The sequence below is a fragment of the Rattus norvegicus genome, chromosome 17 (assembly GCF_036323735.1).
Source record: "Rattus norvegicus strain BN/NHsdMcwi chromosome 17, GRCr8, whole genome shotgun sequence".
Classification (NCBI taxonomy): Eukaryota; Metazoa; Chordata; class Mammalia; order Rodentia; family Muridae; genus Rattus; species Rattus norvegicus.
In genome coordinates, this window is record NC_086035.1 from 65414566 (window position 1) to 65429922 (window position 15357).

The 15357-nt window shown below is 40.6% G+C and overlaps 1 protein-coding gene and 1 long non-coding RNA gene across 15 annotated transcripts in view; one reads left to right on the forward strand and one right to left on the reverse strand.

Moving 5' to 3' along the window:
- The window catches only part of LOC108348621 (uncharacterized), a 30123-nt gene extending 20054 nt beyond the window's left edge, over positions 1-10069 (forward strand). Inside the window, exons 3-4 of one of the 4 annotated variants that reach the window (XR_005495836.2) lie at positions 66-159; positions 2529-10069. This is a non-coding gene — a long non-coding RNA (uncharacterized LOC108348621). Of the gene's footprint in view, positions 1-65 lie in introns of all 4 variants that reach the window. The other 3 variants (XR_005495835.2, XR_010059226.1, XR_005495834.2) reach the window with 3 other exon arrangements.
- Positions 1-15357, reverse strand: part of Dip2c (disco-interacting protein 2 homolog C) — a 385401-nt gene that overhangs the window by 75855 nt on the left and 294189 nt on the right. The gene's annotated exons all lie outside the window — the stretch shown is intronic.

Consider the following 15357-nt stretch of genomic DNA (forward strand, 5'->3'; position numbering starts at 1 on the left):
GACTGTAGTAAAGAAGTAAGTTTTTAATACTTGGGTGTCTTGGTCTGCTTTCCTTATTGTAACAGAACGCTATACTGATTGATTAACATGGCTTGCTGGGGTTTGTTGAGCTTTTGGTCTGAAGTTTGGAAGAAATCCAATAGAAGGTTGTTGGCACTGGTAAGTACCATAGGCTATTTATCATAACGTGATGAAGGATACACATGTCAGGTTGGAGGAAGCATGCTGACCTCCTACATCTTTCTTTCTTATGTCATTATTGTCATGTGACAATAATCTCAACTAATCCTAATCATCCTCCAAAGGCCTTGTCTCCAGACACTATTAACACATAGATTAGGGGACCAAGTTTCTCCCAAAACCCAAAATACAGAACTCAGTAAACAAATGTATCCTACAGGAAGCCGGAGCATAAGGATTTGACTTCCTGATGTCACCTACCTGACCCTCATGTAAACAGAGATGAACGCATACAGACACAGAGAGATGAGTTTATGGGCTCCTCTTGCTACTTCCTGTTCTTTAACAGCAACATGCCATATTAATACTGCTCATTCTGCTTGGAGACTCCCTTTCTCTGAGAACACCGACCATTTTAGTCAAAGCCCTCATCTGTGACTGGCAACCCCAGTGGAGACACACTACCCTATGGCTGGCTGTCATCTGCTCCACTTCCACAGCGTTCACCAGGGTCCTCTGCTGGCTCTTGGAAACATCTCTGCATTCTGTCCATCCCCCAAGCAGGGTACTAGAGGCCTCATTCATTATACATGACCTAGAACCTTCAAATACGGTCTCTTTTGAGCAAGAGGCATTCAGTATTTTTACAAGAAAAAACCCACAGTAAGATACTCAACAGTGGACCATGGTTACCACATCACCAGGTCTGAAGCTTTGGGGAAGACTTGACTTTTCACATCTCCATAAATCTGCATGTCCTCACTGGAACCCATGGCCAAGCCACAGGGGCCACCTAAACAGCTTTCTTATAACTCTCCCAGCCAATTTAATTTGTGATCCGACCCCCTCTTCTTTTTTTTAAAAAGAACTACAAACTGATAGATGTGCCAAAGGCCAAACCAATCTGCCAAGAGTGCACAAATGCATCCGCAATTTTACCTTCACTGATTACCATAGATAATAAGCATCTTTTAATTAAGTGGACTAAAAGCCAGGCAAGCAATCAGCTGTACTGATGTTTACTGGAAGTTCAATTTCTCTTTCATTACCAAAGCAGAATAAGCTGTCCCTGGAAGATTATTAAACATGGGACACAATTTGGTTTAGATGACAACATAGAAGAAATGTCAGTCCTAACCACTTCAAGCCAGAGTAATTAGTCCTCTGAAGTCTTTTTTCTACAACAGAACAGAAAATCTAATAGCCAAATACTTGTTTTCCTTTAAAAATCGCAAGTATTATGCAAAATACACATAATTATATGGATGGTCAACTTGATTGGATTATGAAACACTTTGGATACTAGTAAGACACACCTTTGGGTATGTCCAAGCGGTCATATCCAGGGTGGATTAACTGAAGAGAGAAGTTAAATAGAAGATCCTCCTTAAATGTGGACAGTACCATCCCATGGGCTGGGATCCCAGACTGAATCAAAGGGGAGAAAATGAGAGAGCAGAGTCCCATTATTCCCTGCCCTCTGCTTCCTGGTCTTTTGAGAAGTGAGCAAGCAGCTGTTTCATGTTCCTATCACCAGGCAGCTGCCTATGACCATGATTTTCCTACCATGATAAGCCATGACCCCTTAGACCAGGAACCAATGTGATTATCTCCTTTAAGTTGCTTCTGGTTAGGTATTTAACAATGAAAGCATTGAAAACAATTCACCATGAGCATTCTAACCCCTTCTATACTGTGCTATACAACATTCTTTAAGAAAGTCCCCTTTTATCTTTATACTAAAATCTTTAATGAAGCTTTTCACAGCCCCACATAAAATAGTTTCATAGGATATATCAAAGTTCTTTTCTTTAACCTAGTAATTTAGCCTCAGAACTCTTGCATATGAAAAATTCATGTCAAGTCTTCAGAGAATGTTTTGGAGAAGGTGGTATGCCATCAGCACAAATGCAGTGAAAGTCACTTATGTCAGCTCATTTCCCCAAAACAGTAATCCATATCATCCTATACATAGCACACAACATTCACATGAGACATCAGCCAGAGGACACTTTTCTATGTTCACATATTATAGAAACAACCCACAGAGAATGTTACAATGAATGCCAAGTACGTACACTACTGCCATCGAATATATCCAGGAACAGATTGAATAAAGAGTGAGAAGAAACAGAGTTTAAACTGAGAAACTTCTCATAACAGCCAATTTACGGAAATAACCTAGGAGTCTAACGATAGAGCAAAGCAAAAGAAAGTGTGGCATACATTCACAGTAGGATTGCTTTATTGCCACAAAAAAGAGTAATCTTAGGTTGTATGGAAGCACAGCTTAGGACGAGCATTGGAGAAACCTGGATTGTCAATTACAGGTCTATTTTTTTCGACAGAAGGAAATGACACCTACTCACCTGGAATACCAGAGAGAAAACTGGTCTGTCAACCTGGTTACTCTTTGCTTTTCTATTAGGAGCCAGCCTCTACCAGAAATCCCCAATATCCTGAGCATTGCTCAAGGCCCTAATCCTGAAGTTAATAAAACTCATATACACTATGAATGAGGCCCCAAGCATATTGCATCCTTCACAAATAGAATCTATCCCTATGTTTAACACAGATCCTTCCCCTAGGCCAACCATTCTCAATCTGTGGGTCACGACCCTTTTGCGGGGAGGGTCACACATCAGACATCCCACATAACTGATATTTACAATTCATAACAGTAGCAAAATTATGAAGTAGCAACAAAATAATTTTATGGTAAGGATTACCATAATATGAAGAACTGTATTAAAGGATCACAGCATTAGGAAAGTTGAAAACCGCTGCTCTAGGCCCTATCCCTGAACTCTGTCTATCAGTCAATAGAATTCATTCTATTGTAAGGGTCACAGGTTACAAGTTCTACTATGTTTAAATGTATAATAAATCATTAAGGTCAGTCTCTAGAAAGATACAACCCAGTGCCTGTAAAGGTGGTACACTGCCTTCAGTTTTACTCTTCACCTCTAGTGGATAGTTTCCCTACAGGCTGGGAAGCTTGCAGGGTAGAAGGGCAGGGGGATAAGAGTTGGGGGAGTAGGAGGTATATAAGGAGGTATTCCCACAAAGTTATTTGTAAGAAAAATCAATGCAACTGGAGATAATCACATTAAATAAAGTTAGTTGGTCTCAAAGGACAAATACTTTGTTTTCTTGTTTGTGGTTCCTAGATTTTATATAGTCATATAAAGGAATATATATATATTAATTAAATGAAAGGAGAAGTAATGTTTAAGGGAACAAAAGGCTTAATTGGAATAAGGAGGGTTGAAGAAAGGAAGATTGGAAGAACAGGGTGGGGAGCAGAATGCATTCAAAGTATGAAATATATCTTTAAGAAAATAAATACATTCAATGCTGAAAGGAGTTATCTCTTGCAGTCAGTTGTCTCAGGAGTGTAATCCCAGTAGTTAATTAAAAAGTTCATCCGCTTACAACACCATCATTAGTTTAAACATGCATAAGAATTAAGCAAGGAAGCAGCTCTTTTGGTAAGACTGAAGAATGTGATCAGAATACAAGGGAAATGCCAGAGACTAGGCCTGGGACTCAAAGAAAAACTTAGATGTTTTTTATAGTTTTTCCTGATTCAACTTTAAAAACTAAAATCATAGCTTATCTATTTCTGGTCTTTAATTTGCTCCTGAACCTTGGGATCGATGTCAATCAGAAAGCTGGGGCATTTGATAACATCACTACCCAAACAGGGAGGAGGAAAGCGGAGAAGGGCCATTACCTGCCATGTCCAAAAACCTGTCATGACAGTGTACCCATAGGCCATGGAGTTACGTGTGTCCAAAGCTGGGGAAATTATGCAAACACTTCTTTCTGGTTCATTATTTCTTTCTATAAACTAGACAACCATGGACGTTCCACAGCTTTATAGGACAATGTGAAGTCCTCTCCCTGGTAGGGCCCTCACGGCTGGAGATCCTGCACGTGTTCACCACTCCGCAGCAATGCAATGAGTCCTTTCTTTTGCCCAGAGTGTGACTGAGAGCAAACCTCCTCAGGCAGTCACCCAAGACCTCTACCCACTAGTTCTCCCCCACCAAAGTGTCCTCTGGATAGGCTGGGAGGCTGCAGACAGCTGATGGCATAGCACACTGCATTCATGCTGGAGCTGATTTTCACAAGACCATGACACAAGAATCGTCAGCCTATAGGCAACACACTACGTCATTTGGTGAAATAGAAGCAAATAAATAAAAATACACGATGGCACACCGTTCCACTGTGTAAGCTGTAAACAATGTTCATAAAGTATGTATAAACTCCCAAGAAAAAGCATGGTCCACAACAGCCTCTCCTAGAAAATGATGTAGGGTTATCACACATATAGGAGGGAATGGAAAGTATGTATATTTGAATACTATTTTTACTCATTTATCTAAAAGTAATTAGGTACCAACTAGCTACAAGGTAGAGGGACCCAGAAAGGGATGAATAAATGTACCAGTAAGTGGCGCGGCCACTGAGTGAAGTCAGTAATTCTTGGCAACAGCAGAGCTAGAGAGGAAGGCTCTGCAAGTATGGATGGAGTGGCCAGGTCACCTAGGCTGAGTGGAAAGGTGGTGAACTTGGAGAGTGCCTTGAGGATTAGAAGGGGGAAGGTATGCTTCTCCAGACTCATCTAAATGAGATACCTGAACCTGCCCCGGCCTTGGGCTGAGTGTGGTTGGTGAAAGGGAGGGAGGGAGGAGACCAGTTAGATAAATTATCAAACACTTTCAATAGTACAAGGGCATTTACATGCTTATTCTACTAAAAACACTAAGCAGGAATGAATACTGGTGACTAATGCTTTAATGAGAATCACATCCCGAGTGCCTCCCACGTGTTACTGACATGAAAGCAACACTGTATGGTAAGAACGGGGAGACAGGATACCCAAAACAACAGGTGGCATCTGGTCCTCAAGGACTCCTGGATCAGATCCCAAGTCTTGGTGAATGGTGAGAACTACCAAAGATGACAGGCAAGAGAAAGACAGACAGTAGACTGAGTCTCCACAAGCCACCAGGTTGCCCCTCATGACCACGCCTGACACTAGCAACAGCTGTGACGAGGCTTACTAGGAAGCAGAGGTACTACAGTGTGCATTTACAGGGGAAGCCCTATTGTTTTAAGGGCCTTGGTCCACATACATAATTGACACAACCAGAAAGTCAGCAGGCCTTATAATATGACTCCTTTATAAAATAAAAGTATTGGTGAAGTTTAAAATAAAATTGCTATGGAGAAGAAAATGGCTTAGATGTGAAAGTGTTTGCCATGGAACCTGCTGTTCTACTCCAGGACTTACAGATACAATGGCAAGTATCTGTAAACCCAGTACCCTTCGAGTGAGACAAATCAGCAGGAAGCTTATGGGCTGGCTAGCCTGGAGTATGCATCACAGAAAGGACCCTGCCTCAACATGATAGCAGGAAACTGATGCCCAACAGTTGCCCCTACATGCAGGCTGTGATATATGCATCACGGTTCATGTGCCCTCTCTTAGACGATAATGAAAGACAAAAGGCAAACACTTAGAAGAACAAACTATAACATAGTGAACTCTAGGGAACTCATATCAAACCCGACTGAAAACTCATTAAAGACACAGCTGCATTTTTTCTATGTTTTAAAAACACTGACATGATAGTACTGAGACAAATGTAAGCAGTACAATGTAGAACCCCTACCCTGATCTCACTCTCCTACCCTTATGCAATGAATGAGGACCTTTCCATGTTACCATTCTGGCCTTCCATGAAGGTCCTGGACAGACACCTCTCTACCTGGTCAGGAACCAAGGGCCCTTCACTGGCTCTCTTGGGCCCTGGGCCAACCTCTCTGACAGAAGTGTAAAGGAAGGACACAGGAAAGTTCAAGAAGAAAGTGCATAGCAATTCCCACATAACCAAAGGAGGAGAGAGGAAATGGTCAGTTCCTCTACATCCTTCATCCATGATGTTAGTCTTGAAATAATCTCATCAGAAATTGGAAGTGAGGATGCTAAATAGAAGAGACATGTAAAACTAAATTGGGACATAGCTGATGAAATAAGTTTTCCCACCCATAAGATACAAGTGCTACTGAATAGAAGCATTAGCCAAAGCAGAAACTAGTAAATAATAATATATTAATAATAATAATAATAATAATAATAATAATAATAATAATAAAAGTAACCTAAAGTCTGTCAGAAGACGTCTCAATTCCAGCAGTCACTACAGAACTCCTTTAAGAGACAGGACTGACCCTGGACTCTGACCTCATAGGTAGCAATGAATATCCTAGTAAGAGCACCAGTGGAAGGGGAAGCCCTGGGTCCTCTCAAGGCTGGACCCCCCAGTGAACGGGATTCTTGAGGGGAGGGTGGTAATTGGGGGAGGATGAGGAGGGGAACACCCATATAGAAGGGAGGGGGAGGGGTTAGGGATGTTGGCCTGGAAAATGGGAAAGGGAATAACATTTGAAATGTAAATAAGAAATACCCAACTTAATAAAGATGGAGAAAAAAAAAAGAGAGACAGGGTAAGTAGCACATCATCTCAAAATCAAACATGTTGCTGACATGTGGGGAATATCTGACTTGCCTAGAGATATGCATGTGTAGAGAATGTGAATGTGTATTATTAGTGTGGAGTAGGGTATATGATGTCCCTTTTGAAGTAAGCTAATTGTGATGCTAGGTTTTTGGTGGGGTTTCATTCATGGACAACACTAGGAACACTGAGATTTCTAAAACACTGTGCACTTACAAACAGCACCTGGCCAAAATGGCGAATGCTTGCTGTACCTGAAAACCTGGGTCTTACAGATTCCCAAACACATGCTGGCAGATGTATTTTCGGTTAAAGCAAACACAATTGATTAAGAAGAGGGTATTCTTAACAGCAACTCCACTTGGCTGCTCTCTGAGGAGCTCCTGAGAGACTAGGCAGTGTCTGTTACTTGGAGTGCATTTGACATCATCATGGTGTGTCGGGGGTAGAAATGTAGGACATTTATGTAGAAATGCTTCTGGTTGTACTAGTTTGAAGTTGTATACAAGATGTACATTAAGTTTATCCAAATGAATATTTGTACTATTCAAAGTTTTCATACAGTATTTGCTTTGATGAGTAATTTTCCAGTTAGCTCTTTATCATTTATCCACTTTATATAAACACTGCTCAAATTGCACCATCAAGTCTACTTTAATTTTTTCTCTGCAGACTTCAGGTGCTCTAGAAGCATGCCAATTCAGCTAGACTGGCTAGATGACACGCCCCAGCATCCCCCTTCCCTGCCCTCCCAGCTATGGGGTTACACATGTGCACCTCCATGCCAGCTTCTGTGGGTGCCACAGGTCTGAACGCAGGGCTGCATGCTCACGTAGCGTCACTTTACCCGCTGATCGGCTCACCAGGCCTATGGAGCAGTCATTTTCAGTGGAAGCTATGAAAGCTGTGATTTTGTTAAATAGATTTCTTAGTGACACTTCTACACTTGAGCTTCTTCCTAAATGCCGGGGTAACAGTACAGGCTTGGTTTTTAAAAAGCTCTCCAAATAGGTTTAATCCATGGGACAAAAATTAAACGTCTGTCCAGTTTTAAGCCATTATGAATTTATATGAAACCATCTTCCAGAAAAGCTGACAGATACCCAGATGTACCATAGAGAATGTGGTGAGGAACAGGAGCTAATGATAATTTCACTGGCAAATCTGAATTGAATTACTTATATATAAAACAGCAAGCCATTCGGTAGAGGTTAGTAATCAGGATATTGTTTTGATCATTATAGACAAAGCTTGTCTGTACACATTATTCTAGAAACCATTAGAAGTCACAGAAAACCATACTGTTTCTCCCATGAGGTTAACTAAGTTGCCCAAAAAGATATGTTATGTGTAACTCAGCAACAAGACAACTGTCAGTGCCACTGAGAGGAGCCTAGGAGTCTGTAGCAACCTTCATTTTGGCTGAACCAGTTATAAGTCATCAACCCAGATGCAAGCCATACTTGAATGTGACTGCTGTCTGACCCACACACAGTTCTAATTTATCCTGAGCTTTTTCGGAAACTAAATACCACATCTTATTTTTGGAAAGATTATTTCTGTTTGTAAAGGCTGAGGCTTTGAAAATACTTTTCAAAAAAAAAAAAAGGAAATTAAAATACAAATAGGCCTAACTTTTCAAAAGCACATACATACGACACATACAATATGAGTTCCAGCACAGCACAAGGTAGTGTGGACTCTTAGCATTATAGGAACCCCATAGACCTCTTGGAGCAGGCATCACTGGTTCTTATTCTGAGCATGGAGTCTCTCTCTGGACCCGCAGCTCACCAATTTGGCTAGACTGGCTGGCCAGAAAGCACCAAGGTTTGCTTGTCTCAAACTCGCCAGCATTGGGCTGTAGCTGTGGACCACTGCATCCAGCTGTTACACAGCTGTGAGGAGCTGAGCTCAGACCATCATGTCTGTGTGGCAAGCCCATCACCAACTAAGCTATCTAAGGCCTTCACTGATTCTTTGTTGCACCATAGGCAAGTGTGTTTCTCCAAGTTTGCATATCATCCAAAAATTACTCACGGCATTATTTAGAAATAAAGTGTTAGTTTCAGAAACTATACTATAATTTTTAACATTACTCAGACTGCTACTTTAAGGGTTTCTAGTCTGGGTTGATGAAAGACAGTTTTGCCAGATATGGTGGTACACACCTGTAATCCTGGCACTTATGATACCCTGAAGTTCAAAGTCAGTCTGGGCTACACAGCGAGTCTAAATCCAATGTTATAATAAAAATGATAAAAATGTAAAAGAAATAGTTTCATCTCTGGTTACATGCACTTATATTTCTGAAATCCATCATGAAGAGATAATTATCATTTGTTGTACTTGTGAATGCTTCATGTGGATAAAACACTTAAAACCCTATCTTTTCAGAGTTGGGAAAGAACTATGATGGTGGAATGCTTGTCAAATAGGTGGAATCCTAGGTTTAACCCTCAATACCATCAAAAAGCAAATAAAAGACATGCCTATACATGTTTTACAAGTTGAGAATCTCTGACCCAAAATGCTTGGAATAAGAAATGCTCTGAAATTTGGCCACTGCCTTGATTTTCAAAATCTTCATACGCACAATATTTTGGCATGGGAAATATGTATAAGCACAACATTTGTTTATATTATATATATTATTCCTATAGTGCAAAAATAATTCAACATGTATTTAAAAGTTGTGTATGAAAACAGTAGGTATAAATTGAGGTTTTAGAAAAGAGGAGTCATCATTTTAGTCACCCATATAGATGATCTGTGATTGTCTGGTGTCACCATCACTTCTCTCTGCTACCAACAAGCAACAACATTTGCACGATTACCACAGGTAAGTATTTAGCAGTACAAAATAGGGCACCCCATTATTACAGGAAACAATGACTGTGTCAGCATAAGTAATATGCCTATTGTCCTCAATCTCTGTAGCACCTGTCAGCAGTCAACAATGGCAGCCAGCTACCCCCACCTGCGAAGGGTTTTTTGTTTTGTTTTTTAAAAACAGAAAAGTGACCACACATTTTGTTTGGTAGGATGCATCAGAAGCAGCAGGAAGTCAGCAAGAATCTTCTCCAGGAACAAGAAGGCAGCTGCCAGATGTGTGCTTAAAATGTTTCCTCTGGAGCCATTGATCTCATGAACAGGAATCTGATAGATGTATCGTATAGCCACAAATGACTGCTGTTTAGTCAGTCCATCTCGCCTTCTCACCACGCCATCGTTGGCACTTCTTAGTATTATGGCTACCACTAACACCACAATCACCTCTTCTACCATCTTCCATAAATGGGCAACTGGAGCCTCTGATGGGAAAAAAAAGCTCAATATCCACTTCCTCCAGCTGACAGATGTTAAAGATGTGTCTGTTTTGTAGAAAGAGCTCAGGCATCTTCCCCACAGTACCACTTGACATATGGAGTCCATCAGTACCTTGTTCACTATCATAACAAAACAGCCTGGGCAATGGTATTTGCCAACACTCATGTCTATTGGCTTTGTACTCCAAGCACTGTTAATAGCACAGGTGACCCCTTCCTTCTGAACACTTTCCATACCTATACCTCTGTTCAAGAAAGTGCTTTTATACTAACTCCCCCTCATGAAGATTCTAGTCAGACGGGTGGACTCACAAAAGCATGTGGTAAGAACACTATTATTTTTTTCTCTCTCTCCCCTGCCCTCGCCCAAGAACACTTTTCTAATGAATATTTCATTGGGAAGATAAACAGATAGCCATCTAGGAATAATAACAATCTTGCGATTGTCAGCCAGTCCAACTGCAATACTGTGAGCAGCCATTGCCAGGATAAAATGTTTCTGAAACCAATTAGGAATGGCATCCTTGGCAACCGTGACAGTCCATAGTAAGAACTGTTTTTCCTTTAGAGCAGAGGTTCTCAACCATCCTAATGCTGCAATCCTTTAACACAGATCTCCATGTCTTAGTGACCCCAACCATAAAATTATTTCATAGTTAACTTCACTACTGTTATTAACCTTAACTATCCGATAAGCAGTATATCTGATATGTGACCCCTGTGAGAGAGTCATTCGACCCCCCAAAGAGGTGGTGAGCCACAGGTTGAGAACTGCTGCTTTAAAACAAGTTTGCTAGTTTTTTTGCCTATCGGGGCAAGTTCACATTGGGATGACTTAGCAGGCCCCCACACAATTATTCCTTGTGAGCATTCTTTATCCTTGTAGAGACTGCCTTGCTATCTGTATACAGAAAGCTAGTGTCCTTCTGGGGACTGGTAACACTGTGACATCCAGGTTTCATTAGCATTACATTCTTCTTCTGGAATTCACTTTCATTGATAATGACCTCGGCGAATTGATCAATGAATATTTATACTTCTTTGGGATAAGGAGATTTATTTTCACCATGGATGTTTGAAATCTTGATGCAATTATCTTTGGGGTCTGTGTTCCCTAGACTGATCTTCAACTCTTGGGTTCAGGTTATTTTTCCTTTTTAGCACTTAAGCATGGATCACACCTTGATACATTGTACCTTTTCTTAAAACTCTGCACTATCGTCCTGATGGATATACAATTTATTTTTTTACTTTGTTTGTGGTGATAAGTCTCTATATTTGTCTCCAGATTAGCACAGCTTTAAGTGGCAATAGGTACACTGGAATCCTGAAGGTCAAGAACTTCTTTCCCAGGTCATTGCTGCTCTAGTTTTTGTTAACCTGGATCATCACCTTTAGTATACAACTCCAGTAGATTATCCCTCCCTGGCTTCAGGTTATGCATGGTGGTCATTCCAGTATCAACTTGTAACAGTGCAAAAGCTTGGCTTTCTGTGCACTACTCAAATGCTTTTATTTCTTGTATTATCCATGGAAAAACAAAGGTTCATTCCTTCTTCCTTTCCTCAACATGCCCCTTAGTACCTCTATACTATTCATTATAATTAAATATTGCAATGGTTAAGGTTCATGGGCCTTGTTTTCCTAAGGAGCATCCCAGGCAATTTGTTATTGACATGCCTGGCCTTCACATATACCATGTTATCACTCCTGTGAATATGCTTCAGTAGGAGAATGCATGTGGGCCTAGAATAGGACTCAGAAGATAAAGGAGACTGGGTACTAAATGATACTAGATGATACTAAATGTTAGTATCTTGGATATTGAATGAACTACATGTCATGTCCCTATATATTGACTGAAACTTGTCATGTAAGAAAGAAAGGAAAATATAGAGCAGATTGTTTGATGCATTCCCACATTCTCTAATGGCACCTAGACCCACCAAAGAAGTGCTGGTCTGGTATGTAGTTCCCAAGCCACAGAAAGAGAGATAAATTATGGAGAATACATGTGTGTATAAATTAAGAAGTGTGGAAAGAAAAGGGAATCAAGTTCTTATTCTGCAGTTTTCTGTAAGGTCTGTGCTGTTTTCTTATTTGAATGCTCCTAAGAATAGGATGTGTCTCTTTTGTTACCCTGTTGTATGGATGGTTATGAAAATCTGCAGAGAGTAAAGGAAGATAATATTTACCATATCAGGGCCAGTACCCAACCCGATTCCTCTACCAGTTTCCAGACTGTTCTGAGGTACTGTGAAAGGACTTTGTCCAGATTAAGGTAAACTCAGCCAAGCATACTCTGGAGGCCTGAGGTATCCTGGCCTGGAATATTGTCTTCCAGAGAGGTACAGAGATCAGACCATCGGAGAAATAGCATATTAATCTATTCTCTGCTTAGCAAAGGATAGATGGTATCATAAGGCAGAGGCAGTCCCTGACATTGGGAAGAGAAGTAGAACCAACTTCAGGAAGATAACCTGGATCCTCTGTGAGCAGCCACTTTTGTTTTCTCAGTCAAAACTTTGAAAAGAAAGTAAATTTATTTCCAGAGATTGTATCACTTGGATTCTTGACAGCAATTTACTCCCAGTTTGTAGGCAGGAATGTCATTTCCTATCAGTTGCAACAATGAAGAAAGAAATTTATGTTGTAAAATCATAGAAAACCATTGCACTTATCATTTGATAATCACATTTTTTCACTGAACATAGAGTTCCTGGCCTCATACTATACTGTTTTCCGAGAATACATGGTGATGTGCTTCTTGGGGATAAACTGCATTATGTACTTATTACAAAATCTACTTAAGAGTTATTATATTTTCCTTTTGTGTACATGTATGTACATGTGTGTTTGGACATATGTCATTTCCTATGAGTTGCAACAATGAAGAAAGAAATTTATGTTGTAAAACCATAGAAAACCATTGCACTTATCACTTGATAATCACATTTTCACACAGGAACATGTGAAGGTCAAAGATTAACATGGGGCATCTTCCTAAATCATTCTGTGCCTCATCTTTTGAGACAGGATCTCTCAATGAACCTGTAGCTTATCCATTTGTCAGAACGGGCTCACTGATGAATCCCACCCAAGGATCTTCCTTTGTCTCTACTTCCCCAGTGCTACATTTACAGGTGTCTATTGCTGTACCCAACACCCAAGCCCTTCAAAATATAGGCAGTGGGGATTGGACTTAGTCTTTATGCTTATACACTAAACACTTTACTAAGTCATCTCCTTAGCCCCTTATGTCTTTCCAGTGCTTTTAGTTATTTTCTTTGTATTTGAAACCCAGATATCATATAAACAGTTTCTAGCTCCTATGGGCTCTTGTGGTGGTAATCTCAGTCACATTAGCTTGCATAAATCAACTCTAGCATACCATGAATGTAGTAATTGCAGCTCAAGTATGAGAGACAGAGTCCAAGAGAACATACACTAGCTTTCTGCCAGACATGTCAAATAGCAAGGGTTGAATGAACCCAAGCATATAAAAGTGTATAAATGGAATTCTTAAGGCTTGTAAAATGTGCCTACTGAAAATAGTTTAGGATTACACATAGATTTTTGATTCATAAAATTACAAAACTTTCTCATTTGATCCATTATCTTTAAGTTTCTGGAGGATAAAAGAAAAGTCTAGTTAGGGAAAAGGTGTCCAAAGGTGGGCAACAGAGTCAGAGACAGTCCCTGCTCCAGTTAGGGTTCCCACATGAAGACCAAGCTGAACATGTGTTACATATGTGTAGGGGCCTAAGTCCAGCCCATGTATCCTCTTTGGTTGGTAGTTCAGTCTCTGTGAGCCCCTATAGGCCCAGGTTAGACTCTGTAGGTTTTGATTCTGTACGTTTTCTTATGGTATTCTTGACCTCTCTGGCTCCTTCAATTCTTCTTCCCCATTCTCTACACGAATCGCCAAGCTACACCTAATGTTTGACTATGAGTCTCTAGACCAATTTCCCTTAACTGGGCTGCCTTGTCTAGGCTCAATAGAAGATGTCCCTAGTCCTACAGTAATTTGAAATGCCAAGGAGACTGATATCCACAGGAGGCCTTCCCTTCTCTGAGGAGAAAGGGAGGAGGAAGGGGGAGTTAGGGTGAGAGGGTCTGGAAGGATAAGAAAGAGGAACTGGGGGGATAGGAGGAAGAGGAAGCTGCAATTTAAAATTAACTTTTAAAACATGTACATGAGAATTTGTCAGTGAAATCATTTGGCAAAAATTCTGACAAGGAAGTAGGCATGGTAACCAGGCATGGTAACAAATGCTTATAATTCTGGTACTTGTGAGGCTGAGACAGGAGGGGTCTGTGGTGATGTGAAGGAGGAGGAACCCCACAGGCTCTTGTGTCTGAATGCTTGGTCTTCAGAGAGTGGTAAGGGAGTGCACTACTTGAGGATTAGGAGAAATGGTCTGGTTGGAGGAGGTCTATCACAGGGGGAAGCTTTGAGGTTTCAAAAAGTACATGCCAGATCTAGTGTCTCTGCTGCCCATGGATCAGAATGTAGCTCTCGGCTACTGCCCCAAGTCTACCTAATATGCCGCCATGCTCCCGGCCATAATGAAGAAGAAATAAACCTCTGAAACTCTAAGCAAGCCCCCAAATAATGCTTTATTTTTTAAGAGTCATGGTGTCTCTTTATAGCAATAGAACAGGGACTAAAATAGGATCCAAGTTCAAAGCCAGACTGAGCACATGTCAAGACTCCATGTTTGTTTTCTCAAGAAAACAAAGAGCAGCAGCAACAACTAAATCAGCCCTAGTAACCATGTGACATATTCCCTGTCTTCTGCTCAGTTAACACCACTTAAAACTAGTGATGAAAATGAAGTGTCCTTTGAGACGATTGAACCATGATCCTTTTATGGTGATGAGCCAAGACCTACAATGAAAACCTCACGAGGAACAACACATTTTCAGGAAGAAAAGCATGCAGTCAATACTTACACATGTAGACCACATGTTTGTGACTCTTTCGGTGCTGCTATTTAACAGCACTACAGAATCTAAAACGGTGATATTCAAAGGACAATTTAAAGATTACTATATCCAATTCTCTAATTCATCAGCAGAATAAGCTGAGGCCCTGTGTAACAAGTCTGTTGGTGAAGATTATGTTGTGGCTGAACATCAGCAAGGCTGGGCTTAAAGACTCTAGACACTTGGCCTCCACCAAACTCGATGCTCCTTCTTGATACCTACTCTTAGGAGCACAGACCAAACTTATATTTTAAAGTGATCTTGGAAGAGGATAATTAGGATAATCCTGTTGCACTTTGCAGCCCTACGAGTGTTTCATGTTTCAA